We start from the raw sequence: 17,725 nt of genomic DNA on the forward strand, positions 1-17,725 counted from the left end.
GCACACAGTGGAAAATGCAATATTAATTGTGCAGAATTCTGCCTCAACCACGGTCCCACCTCACGTGACCAAGCCGAACCTGACAGGGTGCCAGGCCCAGGAGGAGGGAGGCGCCTGGATCCCCCGTTTCAAGACACAGGCAGATACAATTAAGCGACTCAATGGACATCTGCGGCGGTGGGAGTAGTCGGCCTTCCAGCATATGAATAAATCCTCACATTGTCTGCACATACCCATAGTGAAACATTGTTGCAAATGACAGGTGCACCGCGAGCTGGGAACAGCGATGGTCCCAGACTGGGGGGCTCGCGAGTGGACCAATCAGAACATGGGGCTCTTATCACTGACACCATTAACAATTTTCATGTATCAAATTGAAGGGACAACCCAAGTATACCACCTGACTAACCCTCGACCACTAATAATGCTCTCTATACGTATGCTATACTAACCCTACCACTCGAGGAACCAATCCAGAGTGGCGATAGGTTTTTTGCTAACTTTCCCAGGTGACGCAAGTAGCGCATCATACTAAGGTAAAAAGGGCCTGCGAGCCCCACAATTGAGAGAGAGTGTCAGGACGGACGCGTACGATCCTTGACCCATCCCTGCCATTTTGTTTAATAAACAGCAGAACCACCTTGCTTCTTGCGTGTGTCTCATACTCAATTTTTTGGGATATAGGGGAGGAGTTGGGGCCTCCCTGCCCGGAGGTCCGCGGACGGCCCAGCCGACCCCGGGAGAATTTCCCCCCGACATGGTGGTGGGAGACATGGGTGGGGGCCTGGTGGAGGCTGCCCATGGTGGCTGGGGGGGTGGTGGGAGACATGGGTGGGGGCCTGGTGGGGGATGCCCCTGCACTGCTGGGGGGGTGGGGGTGGTGGGAGACATGAGTGGGGGCCTGGTGGAGGCTGCCCATGGTGGCTGGGGGGTGGGGTGGCGGGAGACATGGGTGGGGGCCTGGTGGGGGATGCCCCTGCACTGCTGGGGGGCTGGGGGGGTGGGAGACATGATTGGGGCCTGGTGGAGGCTGCCCATGGTGGCTGGGGGGTGGGGGTGGTGGGAGACATGGGTGGGGGCCTGGTGGGGGATGCCCATGGTGGCTGGGGGGGTGGGGGTGGTGGGAGACATGGGTGGGGGCCTGGTGGAGGCTGCCCCTGCACTGCTGGGGGGTGGGGGGTGGGAGACATGTGTGGGGGCCTGGTGGAGGCTGCCCATGGTGGCTGGGAGGTGGGGGTGGTGGGAGACATGGGTGGGGGCCTGGTGGGGGATGCCCCTGCACTGCTGGGGGGTGGGAGTGGTGGGAGACATGAGTTGGACATGAGTGGGGGCCTGGTGGTGCTGCCCCTGCACTGCTGGGGGGGTAGGGGTGGTGGGAGACATGAGTGGGGGCCTGGTGGAGGCTGCCCATGGTGGCTGGGTGGTGGGGGTGGTGGGAGACATGAGTGGGGGCCTGGTGGGGGATGCCCATGGTGGCTGGGGGTGGTGGGAGACATGGGTGGGGGCCTGGTGGGGGCTGCCCATGGTGGCTGGGGGGGTGGTGGGAGACATGGGTGGGGGCCTGGTGGGGGATGCCCCAGCACTGCTGGGCGGTGGGGGTGGTGAGAGACATGAGTGGGGGCCTGGTGGAGGCTGTCCATGGTGGCTGGGGGGTGGGGGTGGTGGGAGACATGGGTGGGGGCCTGGTGGGGGATGCCCCTGCACTGCTGGGGGGGTGGGGGGGTGGGAGACATGAGTGGGGGCCTGGTGGAGGCTGCCCATGGTGGCTGGGGGGTGGGGGTGGTGGGCGACATGGGTGGGGGCCTGGTGGAGGCTGCCCCTGCACTGCTCGGGGTGTGGGGGGTGTGGGAGACATGAGTGGGGGCCTGGTGGAGGCTGCCCATGGTGGCTGGGGGGTGGGGGTGGTGGGAGACATGGGTGGGGGCCTGGTGGGGATGCCCATGGTGGCTGGGGGGTGGGGGTGGTGGGAGACATGGGTGGGGGCCTGGTGGGGGATGCCCATGGTGGCTGGGGGGGTGGGGGTGGTGGGAGACATGGGTGGGGGACTGGTGGAGCCTGCCCCTGCACTGCTGGGGGTTGGGGGGGTGGGAGACATGAGTGGGGGCCTGGTGGAGGCTGCCCATGGTGGCTGGGGGGTGGGGGTGGTGGGAGACATGGGTGGGGGCCTGGTGGGGGATGCCCCTGCACTGCTGAGGGGTGGAGGTGGTGGGAGACATGAGTTGGACATGAGTGGGGTCCTGGTGGTGCTGCCCCTGCACTGCTGGGTACACATGAGTGGGGGCCTGGTGGAGGCTGTCCATAGTGGCTGGGGGGTGGGGGTGGTGGGAGACATGAGTGGGGGCATGGTGGGGGATGCCCATGGTGGCTGGGGGGTGGGGGTGGTGGGAGACATGGGTGGGGGCCTGGTGGGGGCTGCCCATGGTGGCTGGGGGGTGGGGGTGGTGGGAGACATGGGTGGGGGCCTGGTGGGGGATGCCCCTGCACTGCTGGGGGGGTGGGGGTGGTGGGAGACATGAGTGGGGGCCTGGTGGAGGCTGCCCATGGTGGCTGGGGGGTGGGGGTGGTGGGAGACATGGGTGGGGGCCTGGTGGGGGATGCACCTGCACTGCTGGGGGGGTGGGAGACATGAGTGGGGGCCTGGTGGAGGCTGCCCATGGTGGGTGGGGGGTGGGGGTGGTGGGAGACATGGGTGGGGGCCTGGTGGAGGCTGCCCCTGCACTGCTGGGGGGGTGGGTGGGGTGGGAGACATGAGTGGGGGCCTGGTTGAGGCTGCCCATGGTGGCTGGGGGGTGGGGGTGGTGGGAGACATGGGTGGGGGCCTGGTGGCGGATGCCCATGGTGGCTGGGGGGTGGGGGTGGTGGTAGACATGGGTGGGGGCCTGGTGGAGGCTGCCCCTGCACTGCTGGGGGGGTGGGGTTAGACATGGGTGGGGGCCTGGTGGAGGCTGCCCCTGCACTGCTGGGGGGGTGGGGGTGGTGGGAGACATGAGTGGGGGCCTGGTGGAGGCTGCCCATGGTGGCTGGGGGGTGGGGGTGGTGGGAGACATGGGTGGGGGCCTGGTGGAGGCTGCCCCACACTGCTGGGGGGGGTGGGGGTGGTGGGAGACATGAGCAGGTGTGCAGGGTAGTCCCCTGTTTCGTGGGCTGCCTGCAGGTACCGTGGATGGTGTACAGGGTACACCTGTGAGAACCCACCCAGCCTAATCATGTGTGATTATTCCCGCGCACCCCTGTAATACACGTACCCAGCCAAATCGCGTATGATAATTCCCACGCACCCCTGTAATACACGTACCCAGCCAAATCGCGTGTGATTATTCCCGCGCACCCCTGTAATACACGTACCCAGCCAAATCGCGTGTGATTATTCCCGCGCACCTCTGTAATACACGTACCCTGGCTAATCGCGTGTTAAACTTCACGCGTACCCCTGTCATACACGTACCCAGCCAAATCGCGTGTGAAAATTCCCGCGTACCCCTGTGATACACGTACCCTGGCTAATCGCGTATTTAACTTCACGCGTACCCCTGTCATACACGTACTCTGGCTAATCGCATGTAAAACTTCCCGCGTACCCCTGATATGCACGTTACCCGCTTTGCGTTCCTTGTTTGGCAGCCCTATCAACTGGTCCAGGGTTAGCGCAGCCCTTTGCGATGATTTAGCGATTTTGATGGCTTTTCCTTGCGCGAGGGCGTTCTTGGGGGCGTTACTGGCGCTGCTGCAGGGTCGCTGCGATACTCTGCGCCACGGCTGGTTTGGGAGCCTAAAATCCATGAATACACTGTGCGCGGAAATCGGTTTTGGCGCACTCGCCTGGCGCAGACAATCGCACGCAGACACTCTCTGCCAGCCGCTTGCGACACTTTTCTGCGAAATTCTATGAATTACCCTGTAAATGTTCGGCAAATATGCACACTCTATTGGCAAATAAAAGTTTGGGTATACTTCTTTGAAAGGAAATGGTCATCCACGTATGCCTTCAGCTTTCAAGCCAACCAATTAGAGGTGCAATAAACAGGACCACGTTATAATTTTGTTTGAAAGTGGAAAGAAGTTGATGGCCATCATAGATGTCCATTTACAATGAAGCACCAATTCAATGATCAGTGATTGTGAGAGAAACATAAACACGTCACAGAAAATTGTCTTGATTAGGTGAGGTCATTCCCGTTTTACCAAGACACGGAAGGCGGTAAGGGTTAACGGTCACCGGTAATGGTACGGGTGACCGTTAACCCTTACCGCCTTACTACGAGGTCCCTTTGCGGGTAGGTACTTTAACGCCTACAGTTTAGCAGGCGTTAAAAACCAACCCGCAAAGGGACCAGGGTGCTAATTACGTTACCGCAATTTGCGGCACCGTAATTAGCGCCTTCCCCATTCCCATAGAGCCCTATGGGGCAAAAATGGGAATGGGGAAGGGCAATGGGGGAAGGGGGAATTACCGCCCCGCCAACCTTGGAATAGGGCGGTAATTCCCCTTTCCACCAAGGCGGTGCCGGTATTTTACCGGCATGGACCAAGGTGCTAATAGCACCTTGGTCGTCCGTCTACCGTGTAATGAGTCCCATAGTCTTCCTCACTTGATTTCTTTTTACATCTAGCAGAGTTAACATATATTCACCACCACTTAATTAATCAGATATAGCACCATATTTGACTACAGAACAATGCTGGACTGCCATTTAACCACAGTAGTCTGAATGCTGGATAGACAACTTTAGACTAATCTACTTCATCTATCTATTTATTATAGGTTCACCACGTAGTTCTTGACATGATTTGAATCTTTACTCTGCAGTATTAGTAACGGGTTAAGGATATTTCATTGACAGGTCAATGTATTATCACATGTTTGTGTAAATCACAACTACTTTCAATTCTTAGGGCCAGATTCATGGAACTATGCTCAGAAATTCTGCAGGTGCCGCGCGCCGAAAAGGAAACTGCACGAGTCTGCGGGCAGATAAAAAAAATGTGGACCCGCGTATTCATGGAATTTACTCTGCAAAGTAACCATATTGAAAAGTCATGCCTGGAAGGCCTCCGACACGGCCCCACACAAAGCAAAAACAGCAGGGACAGCTACCTTTGCGTGCTCCCCAAGCACAAATACACACACCCTTTAAACAGTGTGTGGGATCCCCCGCAAGCAGGTCTGCATAACCGTTTCCGGCACCCCGACAACATGCGTGTGAAAAACCATAATTTGAAAAATCTGCATTCAAACCCCCATAAACCGTCCCTGCACCCCACTACACTGTTTACATGCACCACTAAATTGAATCAGAACCCCTGTTGCATATATGCACCCTGAAATCCGACATGCAAACCCACCTCCGCACTGCCATTCCTATGCGCAAGTGTACTTAAGCCTGCTTTCGGGTGGCCCATAGTATGAAGGACTTGCGTGGACATTTCCCAACTGAGAGGTTGCATGATCGAATCCATGAATATGCCTTGTGCCACACAATTGTGGGCATGCGAGGAACTGCCTGCAGGCCGTCCCTCTGAACGCCTACTTTTCGCAAGATGTTTCCCATTTCTGGTGTTCTGCCCCCTTCCCAGCCGTCTGCTTAAGCCACACCCGCGCTCTGCGTGGGGTCTCGCGCAAGGCCCTCGACGGCTCGCAGAGCTTTGCTTGTAGAGCTCAAACAGTCAAAACAATACTGGCTTTCCATCAGTTATCAACGAGACAGGTCAATTACATATATTGATGTACTGCATGTATGTATCACATACAATCACAGGTATGTTTGTTCATCATACTAGCTACTACCTATCCATTGAATTAATACCTCAAGCAGTGCCTTTATAATGTTTAATCAGTGAAATGATGGTTCAAACTTTCAGGATGGAAGCTAACCAGTATAGATGCACTTTACATGCTCTCCTGACTAACCATATAATATAATACCTGTAACTGAATAAACTATATTTCTATTTGTACTCACCAGTTCTAGTGCGTTCCATGTGCCTTTCCTGCTCTAAGATAATATTTTGATGACGAGGATGGGATGTGTGTAAGATTTGAGGGTTGCCAGTGTGGTGTCGAAGAGCTAGACAGTGCTCGAATGTGGCAGATCCGAGATTCAAGTTTGACGGGCCCATATGTAAGGAGTTAAGTCTTATTTTACTAGTTGAGGAAGTTAGTTAAGTGGACAGTGCAGATGAAGCCATTGGTTTGTTGCGACAGTATTAATGCTGGATGTTGAATTGACATGTAATTTGGATATTATGAATCCTGTTTCGGTTAGAATGACTGCCCATCTTGTAATTTGTGCTGTTAAACGGAGGGAGATGTGTTATATCCTTCTTGCAAGTGCTAAGCATGTATAATGTAGAACTGTCTGTCGAATCTGTGGGAACCTCTGATTCTGAGAAATTACGGTTGAGACATTCAGGATAGGACATAAACTGGAAAGAATGCACATAACCTGCTCTCCTGACTTACCTTCTAATCTAACTTCGAGGTGAGCTGCACCCCATTGTCTGTGAGGAATATTTTAGGAAAGTGCCCCTTCCTCTCAAGGAACTTTATAACTGTCTGCCTCATGAACAGTCTCCACATCAATCAATTTAGAGTAGAAGTACATAAAAACAATTTCATATTTCCCCTCACCCCTCTCACCATATATGGGCCCCAAAATATCTAGAGCAACAAAATCCCACGGCATGTCAGGCAATGGGCTGGACCATCTCCCTCACCATTTTGTTTGAATCGCCATGCAAGACATAATCGTTCACCGTTTCTTCCACTTGACCATCTAGTCCAGGCCACGAGCAATCTGTCCACAGCATTAATTTGGTTCTGGTCATTCCTATATGACCTTCATGACCTAGCTCCATCCTAACTTTTCTTACACCAGCAGTGGTAACAACTCAATCTGCCTTGCACTATAGCATTCCCTCAATACTGAGTTCATCTCTAATGCTGTGTTATGCACCCAATCCGTCTTCTGCTGTTTAATTCATCAGCAGCAGCTGAGAATCCATCGATTGCTGATTACTAATCATTTCTCCACATACCACAAAAACGTGACTTTCTATCTTGCAATCAAGTTCTGCTACATCACTCTGTACTCCTTCTAGTGTACTTCCAGACAAGTAGTCTGCAATGATAGTCTCTTTCCCTAAGACATGTTGCACCACAAAATCATGACCCTACAATGATGTAACCCACCTCACAATCCTCCTGGACAAACCCCCTGCCCCACAGAAAGGCCCTAATGCTTTAAAAAACATATGCTATTTTAACTTGCAATCAAGATAGAGTTTATCTTAAGCTTCATCTCTGCTTTACCTCGCTCTGGCATCCTTCACGCCAAAAACATTTGTATTTCTGACTCATCTTCTCTTAGGCTAGTAGGGGATTGGCTTGACAGTTTCAAAATTACCATTTGGGAACGATCTGTGACAATGTAACTGATTCTGCAAATGTTCTAAGACTACCCTTCTACCAGGATTGCTGGAAAATGTTCTTGAGACGCTCACTCTTGCAACACTACTCAACCTTTAATTTTCTGTTCTCCAAAACTGCCTTGGAATTCAAATGCTTATGAGGACCCAAGAAGTATACCTCTGCCTTAGAGAATTGATATAAGATGGACGAGCATGGTTCCACAAACATTTCCCTAATGGTCCTATATATCCATCACCTCTTCCTGCTCTTCTTCTCTTGCATGCTCACTTTCATGCTCACTCTTTCTCATGTCCCACCAGCAGACTAAGGCCTGGGGCCTCATTACGAATTTGAAGGTAGCCATGCCTTTAATAAGGGCATGGCTGCCTCCAAACTCGGGTCTGGGTTCCTTGAATGAGGAATTACCGGGTCATTCCAACCTTGGAGGACCAGGTAATTCCTCATTCAATTTACCCATCCCCATTTTCTATTTGAGCCCCCATATGGCTCAATGGGAATGGGGAGGGGGCTAACAATGGGCCCGTTAATAACGGGCCTGTTGTTAGCTCCCTGGTCCCCTCACGGGACCCGCAAAGTACGTCTGGTCTGACCAGATGTCCAGAGCGGGTTCTGCAAGGAGAACTCATAATAGGGCGGAATGGGTTTAACGGCTCCGGCACCTTTACCGGCGCCGTTAAACCCATTCCGCCAGGGTCCTAATGAGGCCCCTGGTCTTCCCTGAGTAGCGGCACAATACACCAAGGACAAGGAAACTACTGGTTATTCGGCACAGTATAACACTGGAGCAACATAACTTATTGAAAGATGTTTTCCTCTTCTAAAAGCGTACACCCTCTTTTTTTCCTCCTCCCTAATCAAGCTTTGTAAGTGGCACGCTCTCTCCCGAGAGCAACCTGTGACTATTCAATTAAAGGCATAGCAGATTGATTGCTCAGGTAATGGTGAGGTACAGATAGAAGTACATAATGTGCTTAAAAATAATACTTGTACTACTGCATCCCTCTTTCACATTCATTTTCACATTCATTCCTTACCTAATGCTGGAATACTCAATCAATATTTATATCATTCTGCGCTCAGAAAAAATAACATTTTACACACAGAATGACCTGAACAGTGGTGCAAATCAATTTACAAGGCTGAATCAGAGAACATTGAATGGTTCAAACAAAACCGATAAAGTTAGGAATGAGCACAGAAAACCATCCCAAAAGATCCCTCTCTCACTCTCAATGTATAATGAACAATTTATGTATGTGGCCCATGTGTCTACTCTAAAAACTTTGCTGGCTTCTGATAGCCCAGCATATTCAATTTAAGGCATTATGCCTTGTCCATCGAGTCTATCAAGGGGCCGAATACCTCCAGGCAACATTCCGTCCATATGTCCCGGGGCATGCCCTAAGCTCGGCTAGTGCTATTCGTGTCCCTATCCGAAGGTTTAAACTTAGCCGGGTTGGTGGATGCTCTTTCTCTGTTGAAGCAGCCATCCTGTGGAATTCCTTTCCTTGCCACTGCAGGCTATTTCCAATCATCTTCACTTTAGTCAAGCTTTGAAAACTCACCTTTTTTAGGCTGGTCTCATTCTCTTACTCTATGAGTAGTGCCACGATGCCTTTGGGCGAACGCTGAGTTTTAGATGTTACGTTAACATAATATAACATAGAAGGAAGACTTTGTGGATTAGCTACATTTGAAGTAACCCAATGGGAATAGGTTTTTTTAAAGACTGAGACCATATCAAGATTTGCCAAATCCACTCTACACTTTGAGTCAATGGACTCCTCTTCATATGATTTGGGGGAAGGAGAATCCATAGATGGATAGCTACACCAGTACAGTGTTTGTCTTTGAAATAAGGGCAGGATATGCTTTGCAAGTTTGTATCCCACAGCTGGGCAACTTACCCTTTCATTCTTAGGTGGTTGATAAATCAAGTAGCATATAAAATGGGTTACTAATAGCACATGCTATTAGAACATGTAGAATTTGGAGGAGTCTGGCATGAAGCACTATATAGGAACACAACATTATTTTCTATTAAGAATGGGTCCATGACTCACATTGATATATGTAAAACCATGGGATGGAAGGAAGGAATTATGAAGATATATTTTTCTGTAAAAACAGTGTTCTCAGTTCCCATACACGTAGTGTTGATGTCACTGCAACCCGTAACCTTAAGGATAAAGGAACACAAATGTACCTCAGGAAGAGGCTCAAAATGAATGGTCCTGTAAAACTAAAGATAGTTCTAAGGAGGCAGAATCCTCCCAACTAAAGGGTGTACAAATGAAAAACTACCCAGTAACTGAGAAGCCCCAAGATTATTGAAAATAATCATATCTGACAAATGCTGGTCTGACAAGGGTTGAAATACTCTTCATAAAACTTAATGTAAAAATGAACTGACAACATGTTAGTGGAGAACCAGACTTTCCTTCAGCCAGGCCTAGAAAGGACTTTTGTCAAACCTTGCCACTGAAGCCCTCTCCTCTGAATTTTTAACCGAATGGGTGACCACATTTTCAACTCACTGAAACATATAAGGTGATTCCAATTGGAACCAAGTTTTGTGAATGATCCTTTCTGGCTCCTCTGCCATCTGTGTGGAGGGACAGGCTGAGAGTTCCAGCACAACTAAGTATTGAAAGAGTCATCCTCCCAAGTGAGAAGCTGCTTGCTCTTAATCTCCCCATCCATCAAACTGCTATCCCACGTGCTTCCTGGATGACACTCCATCTGCAGACATTCTTTCCCATCTCCAACAGCGGCTTCAATGTTTTCTACTGAATGCGCACTCCCTAGTTGCTCATGTGGCTCAGTGCAATGATTTACTGAGGGACTGTCTACCTGAATTTGTTTTTATTATTGAAACATGGCTGGCACATCTTCTGGCCATTTGTATTTTGTATTTTTTCTGTTTGTTTGTTTGTTTGTTTCATTATTTATAATGCGCAAATATACCCAAGGGTATCAGAGCGCAGCATTTACAAGAATATGCGAAGCTTAGTTGCAGAGTATAGAGTGTACATATTGGCAAAATCGAGTATATACAAAGCATAATAAGGAGAACAGGCAATATAAACAGTATATACAAGAGTACAAAGTGGCCGCACATGGTTACACAATGTGCTGATAGCATGAGGTAGCCATGGCACTTAGCTATCTTGGTGGTCCTTCAATTTCAGCCATGAAACTACCTTGGAACGGAAGTTCAGGTAGGGCATGTCTACTCTCAGGTTGGGAGGCAAGGAGTTCCATAATTTGGCTGCTTTTACTAGGAAGCTGTTACCACCTATAGTGGCAGGTTTGAAGTTTGGGACAGAGAGGCAGTCTTTGTATGCAGTTCCGAGGGGTCTGGAGGAGGCTTGTCTATGGAATCTGTTAATCAAGTAGATCGGGGCGGCATTGTTAAGAGATTTGTAGGTAAGTGATGCCGTTTTTTGGAGAATTTTGTCTCTTGTAGGGTGCCAGTTTTTCTGTTGGCTGGGTCCTGAGATGTGCTCTCTTCTGGGGATGCCTAGGGCTGCTCTCAGGGCATTGTTCTGGACAGTTTGTAGCTTGCTGGTGTTAGCCTTGGAGGTTCCCAGGTGAAGGGCGTTACAGTAGTCAAGGCGGGATAGTATAAGGGCTCTAGTGAGTGTGAGGCAACTAGTATCTGACAGAAATGGTTTGGCTGAGCGGATTAATTTGCACATGTATGCCGATGATGATGATGCCAGGGAACCTAGTTGTATTTTGAAGGAAAGGTTAGAAACCAGGTAGAATCCTAATGTTTTGACCTCCTGTCCAACTTTGATATTGTTCCCATCTATCGTGAAGGAGTTGTAGGCCGGGCTAAGTTTCTTTAAGCTGGACGTAGTACCCAGGATGATAAGCTCAGTTTTCTCATCATTCAGGCATAATCCATGAGTGGCCATCCATGCCTGAATGATGATGTACACCCTATTTAGCAAGGCCAAATCCTTTCCATAATCTCCAGAAAGCGGAAGGAGGATCTGGGTATCATCTGCGTAGTTAGTGTAGGTGATACCGAGATGATCCAAATCATCGAAAAGGGGCTTGGTAAATATGTTGTACAGTGTAGGGGAGACACAAGAGCCCTGTGGGACACCATAGGTGAGGGGTATAGGGTCTGCTGCAGCAGTGGGAGAGAAGACCCTCTTAGTTCTTCCGTTAAGGAATGAGGTGATCCATGTAATGGCCTCGGGAGAGACGTGTGCTGCTGTGTGGAGGTGTGAGCAGGGGACAGAGTGGTCAACCAAGTCGAAAGCTGCAGATGGGTCAAGGAGGAGGAGCCGGGCAACTTGCCCTTTGTCCCTGAGTGTATCAATCTGAGCTTTCAGGTTAATGAGTGCAGTTTCAGTCCCATGTTGAGGGCGGAACCCTGATTGTCTGGATCCTAAGAGGTGGTGTTCTTCCAAGTGCTTCTGTATTTGTACATAGGTGACCTTGTCAAGGATTTTTAGTAGGAAGGGAACAGTCATTATGGGTCGGTGATTTGTGGGTATGGCTGGGTCAAGAGTAGTTTTTTTTTAGTAATGGAAGTACCCAGGATTGTTTTAGATTGGTGGGGATGGAGCCAGTGGTAAAGGAGGCATTGATCAGTTTAGTGATGAAGGGTGAAAGGTTGCGGGCGGCATCTTTGATGAGCTGTGCTGTGCACAGGTCTCCCTGGCAATTGGAAGGTTTCAAAGACAGGATATTTTTTTCCACGTCGAGAGTATTGACTTTAGAGAACTTGAAACGTGTAGGATCTGTGGTTGTGCACCTGTCCGGGCTTTTAGATGGGAGCGTGTCTTTTAGGGCAGCTTTTTTGCTAGAAATTTTGCTTTGAAGGATCACAATCTTATTTGCCAGGGCATTTTGAATTTCTGAGCACCATTTTTTATCTTTAGTGCAGGTATCAGGGGGTAGTATAGGGGTTTCTACTTCTTTAAGTATAGAGAAGAGTTCTTTCGTATTAGATTTAGCTTGGGATATATGAGAGTCAAAGGAGGTTCATTTAGCCATGTAGATTTCTTTTTTATAAAGTGCGGCTAGTTTGGAAAGTTTGATTTTGTTTGCGGCTGAGGGGGATTTTTTCCAAGTAGCCTCGCAGTTTCTCTTTTGCTGCCCTAGGTTTTTGAGGAATGGTGTGTACCAATTGTTAAGGTGCATTTTCGGTTTACTAGGTCTAAGTTTAAGTAGGGCGATGAGGTCCAATGAGGTAGCCATGGCCTTGTTGTATTCTTCAACTAGGATCTCTGGATCCATGTTGTCAGTGAGTGTATTAAGTGTGGGGAGTACATTTTATTTTGCTTTTATAGAGCGCCTTAAACCAAAGTGCTTAACATTAAAACTGAACACAGTACAATAAAATTGAGTAGGCAGTAAAATCCAGATGACGATCACTCAGGGGTGTTGGAGTAGGTATGTTTTTAGAGAACCATGGAAAAGGGAAGAGACAGTGATGGAACAAAGAGAAAGTGGGAGAGCATTCCAGTTGAGAGGAGCAAGAAGTTTGAATGATCGGAAACGAGACTGAGCACAAGTGAGGAACCTTGAGTCTGAAGTGGGAAGAAGATTGGAGAGGGCAATAAGGAATATAGAAAGATATGAGTGCAGTAAGGTGGTTAGGAGCGAGACTGTAGAGTGATTTGAAAACAAGGCACAGAAAGTTAAATTTGATTTGCGAGTGTGAAGGGCTGCCAACCGAGTGATGCGAGAGAAGAGGAGATAGAGTCTTGATAGGGAAGAAGACACAATAGATGGATAGAAGAGTTAAAGACTGATCTAAAGGGGCACGGCTGGATCTGGAAGACCAAACAGAGTGGTAGAACAATAGAAAAGTCAGGAAAAGTTCAGTGAGGAGATTAAAAATTTAGATGCTTGGAAAGTGAGAAATGGAGAAGCCTTGCCGATATTGTGGAGATGAAAACGACAGGAATGAGAAGTAAGGGAGATATGATTAGGAATGGAAAGATTTGAGTCAAAGTGGAGAACAAGATTACGAGCTGTGGTTGAATTGAAAGCTTAGAGGCTGGGAAGGATATAAAAGGAGGTGGAAGATGAGGAGGAAGAGTGTTTGCAGGGAAGAAGAGTACCTCAGTCTTCTCTGCATTAAGGCTAAGAAAGTGAGAAAGCATCCAGGATTTAATAGCGATGAGACAGGCTGTGAGAGTGTGGTGAATATCTGGGGAGAAGGAAGAAAAGGATAGGAATAGTTGAGTGTCATCTGCATAGAAAGTATGTGATAAATCAAAGGAGGAGATGATAGCCGCAAGATGTGATGTGTATAAAGAAAAGATAGAAGGTGCCTAGAACTGACCCTTGAGGCACCCAGTGATTGAGCGAGAATGACGTAGAGGTCTTGCCCATCCAAGAAACAGAGAAAGTTTGATTAGTCAGATAGGAGCTGAACCAGGACAGAACACGACCTGTGAGACCAAATGAAGAAAGTGACACCAGGAGTAGGGAGTGATCCACAGTGCTGAATGCAGCAGATAGATCAAGAATAATAAGAAACGAGGAGTGTTTAGAGTAACAAGTCGAAAGAAGAGAATTTAGCACAGAGATCAAAGCAGTTTCTGTAGAGTGAAGAGGACGAAAACCAGTCTGAAATCGAGGAAGAAGAGAGGAGCCAGTGACAAATAAGGAGATCTGGGAATAAACAAGTTGTTCTAAAAGTTTAGAAAGATAGAATAGAAGAGAAATAGGATGGAAATTAGAAACAATGAAGGGATTGGCTTTGGGTTCTTTAAGATAGGAATAATAAATGAATGTTTAAAAGATGCAGGAAAAATAGACGTAGAAAGACAGATGTTAAAGAAAGAGACAAGATAAGGTACAAGAAGAGGATAGACCTTGGGGATTTGGGGATGAGTGCATAAGGAATTGGGTCAGTGGGAGAGGCAAAAGGGTGAGCTTTGGCTAGTAAAGAAAGAACATCAGCATTGGAAACTGGAGCAAAATGAGAAATGAAAGCCAGAGGAGTAGATGTAGGAGAAGGTGATGTGCCTGTAGAAAGAGAAGCTTCAATATCCTGATGTACGGAAAGAACTTTCAAAGAAAATAAATGAGCAAAGTCATAGGCAGACAAAGTGGTGTTAAGAGAATAGTCAAGGGTGGGAGGAGAGAGAAGTCTTGCATGGGTTTGGAAGAGACGACTAGGGTGGATGGATTGAGTGTGGAGAAGATCAGAGAAATAAGCACGCTTTGCGGAAAGTAGACCTTTCTCAAAGAGAGCATGATAGCAAAAGTAGGAAGAATAATCAGGTGTTTATTTAGATTTAAGCCAATGCCTTTCAAGTCAGCGAAGAAAACGGTGGAAGGAGCTAAGGTTGAGATGGTTTCTGGGTTGAGTGGAAGGCGGACAGAGGATAGAACTGATCAAGGAAGGAGTAAAGAGATGAGGAAATAACAGATGCCGCTTCATCAGCATTGAGGCCGGAGAACAGTAGAGAAGAAGGGAGGGCAGAAGTATAGGTAGTATTAAAAAGCATGGAATTGAAGCTTTGTAGATCACACCGAAAGAATGTTGCTGAAAGAAAGAGAACAGGAGAGTACTGAGAGGTAGAGGAAAGTAGTGACACTGAGAGTAGATAATGATCAGACAGGTAAATAGGTAAGGCTAGCACTGGGGAGGTAGTGAAAATTGAGAGGAAAATTAAATCAAGAGAGGAACCAGAAATGTGTGAGGGGGGAGTCACAAGAGGTGAAAGAAAGTGAGAATCAAGAACAGAGAGAAAAGAATAATGGAATGAGTGGAAGTAAAGTGAAGATTAAAGTCACTTAATAGTATGACAGGAGTGGGGCTAGGCAAATTGTGAGACAGGAGATGGTCAATGTCTTCACAGAAAGAGCCGACTGGGCCAGGAGGGCGATAAACAATAATATATTTTTAATAATAATGAACGATTCATAAGTATATTCAAAGGAAGAATATGATGGAATAGTAATAGGAGTTGGACAAGAAGAGAAACAACAACGATAGAGTATTCCAGCACCCCCGCCATGACTAGTGGCACAGGGAAATGCTCAAAAGAAGTCAATGATTTAGTCAGAGAGGCAGCAACAGTGGTATTTTGAGGAAAAATCAAAGTTTCTGTGAAACTTAGAAAATTAAACTTTAGTCTTAGAAATATGTCCAGGACTGCAGTGGATTTGTTGCACAGGGACATGGTGTTCCAATGACCCAGGTCAATAGTGGCAGTGTTTTTGGAGACCAAGGGATAAATGAGATTAGTTTTAAAACAGTTATTTGTTGACCTGACATCAGAGTGAAAGCTTTCTGAAGATGTTGTGCTAGGCATACTTAAAGTCATGAATAGTAAAGCCAGTACTTTGATGGAAACAAACTTGGTACCAGGAGATGATTTGCCTAGATGTACTGGAGAACTCGTTAGAGAGCAGGATGGCACTGCTACAAAGTGCAATGTGGCACGTTCTTGCTGCGGACAGCCGTATACAGCAGAGACAAACTTGTCCCCCACTTCGCCACGGCTTCGCCTAGAGGCGGATATTGTAGCTGGTGAGCAGGATGAAAACGAGGCAGGGGGCTTCTCTTTGTGTGTTGCCTGGTGTTGCTCACACTTGATTTTTCGGTGCTTGCTAATTTTCAACCTATTTCTTTACTTCCCTTTTTAATGAATGTACTTGCATCTCTGGTCTGTCCTCTTTTGACCAAGTTTCTGGAGAAATCTTTTTTGTTTCACCCATTTCAATCCGGGCTTCTGCCGGGACCCATGGAGTCAGTTCTGGTCTTAATGGTGGACAAATTTGCTCGACTGCATGACTCCGCCGGCACTGGGGCAGCAATTCTACTTCACCTGTCTGCTGCCTTTGACACCATCGTTCATGCTGTCCTGCTGAGTCATCTTGCTGGGTCTGGCCTCTCTGGGATAGTGCTTGCTTGTTTTTCCTCCTTTTTATCTGACAGCTCCCAGTTGCTTTCCCTGCCACCATTCTGCTCCGCCCCTACTGCACTTTCCTGTGGTGTCCCGCAAGGCTCTGCTATCTCTCCTGTTATGTTTAACGTATATGTGCACCTGCTGACTGAGCTGATCGCCTCCCATGGCTTCTCTTGCTACGCCTATGCCGACGACACTCAAATCTTGGTTGGTCTGGGGTTGGCGGTACTAGAGATGGCTGTCAGGCTTAGCAGATGCTTGAAAGATGTGGAAGAGTGAATGTCTACTAATTGGCTTAAGCTGAATGGGGTGAAAAAGTAGTTATAGGTAGTAGGCACACCTGAAGCTGCTGCTCTTTGGTCACCCTTCATTTGGTCTTCTTCGCTGGGTCCTTGCTCTACTCCAGTGCCTATGGTAAAGGAATTGTGGGTAAAAATCACCTCATCCTTATCAATGGCAGTCCAGGTCAGTGATATTTTCCATGCGGGACATCCTAAATTTAAGATTTTGCTCAAGGTGCTACCGTTTTTGCCTGCTCATTTTCAGGGACCGGTGGTGTCCTCTATAGTACTATCCTCCTTGGACTATTGTAATGCGCCCTTTCTGGCACAGCCAGCCTATTTGATTTGATGCCTATATAGCCTAACAAACTCTGCAGCCCGTTTGGCCACATCTACCTCCAACATGGCCCATATTTCCCCGGTGTTATGCAGACTCCACTGGTTGCCGGTGGCAAAACGATGCAATTCATGGCACTATGTGTGGTTTTTCGTGCTCTGCACGGGACAGGAGTGCTTTATCTTCAGGCTAAGTTCCTGTTCTATGTGTCCCGCCAGTGCTTACGCTCAGCAGAAGTTTTTCTGGTGGAGTGTCCCCGCTTCAGATTGACTCATGTTAGGGGTCGAGCTTTATCGGTCACGGCAGCTGTTTTGTGGAATTCTCTCCCTTTGGCTCTTTGGAGGATGGATGACTATTTGTCCTTCAGGAGATCCTTGAAGATCAATTTTTTCTAGCTTCCTTTCTTCTACTTGTTTAGGCAGCGGCAAGATGCCTTTGGGCGAACGTTGTGCTCTATAAGTTTGGATATAAATAAATACATAACATAAATAAATCGTAGATGGGAGCCAAACAAATGGTATCTGCACGGGACAAAGAGTCTTGGTTGAATCCTTAGACTTCATCTTCACCACACTAGGAAAGCCTGGGTAATTGGTGAGAAAAAGGAGAAAAAGAATCTCAACATTTTGGAATACATTACCATCTAGGCTTCAGGCTATCCAGTGTCTCTCTGTTTTCGGAAAGGAGTTAAAAACAGATCTTTTTTGCTTCCTTTAACATAAGTCATTAGCATTAGCTTTATCATGAGTGTTCCATCAGTGCCTAGAAGTGGTTACGACCACAC

The sequence above is a fragment of the Ambystoma mexicanum genome, chromosome 10 (assembly GCF_040938575.1).
Source record: "Ambystoma mexicanum isolate Mex_15411 chromosome 10, UKY_AmexF1_1, whole genome shotgun sequence".
Lineage (NCBI taxonomy): Eukaryota > Metazoa > Chordata > Amphibia > Caudata > Ambystomatidae > Ambystoma > Ambystoma mexicanum.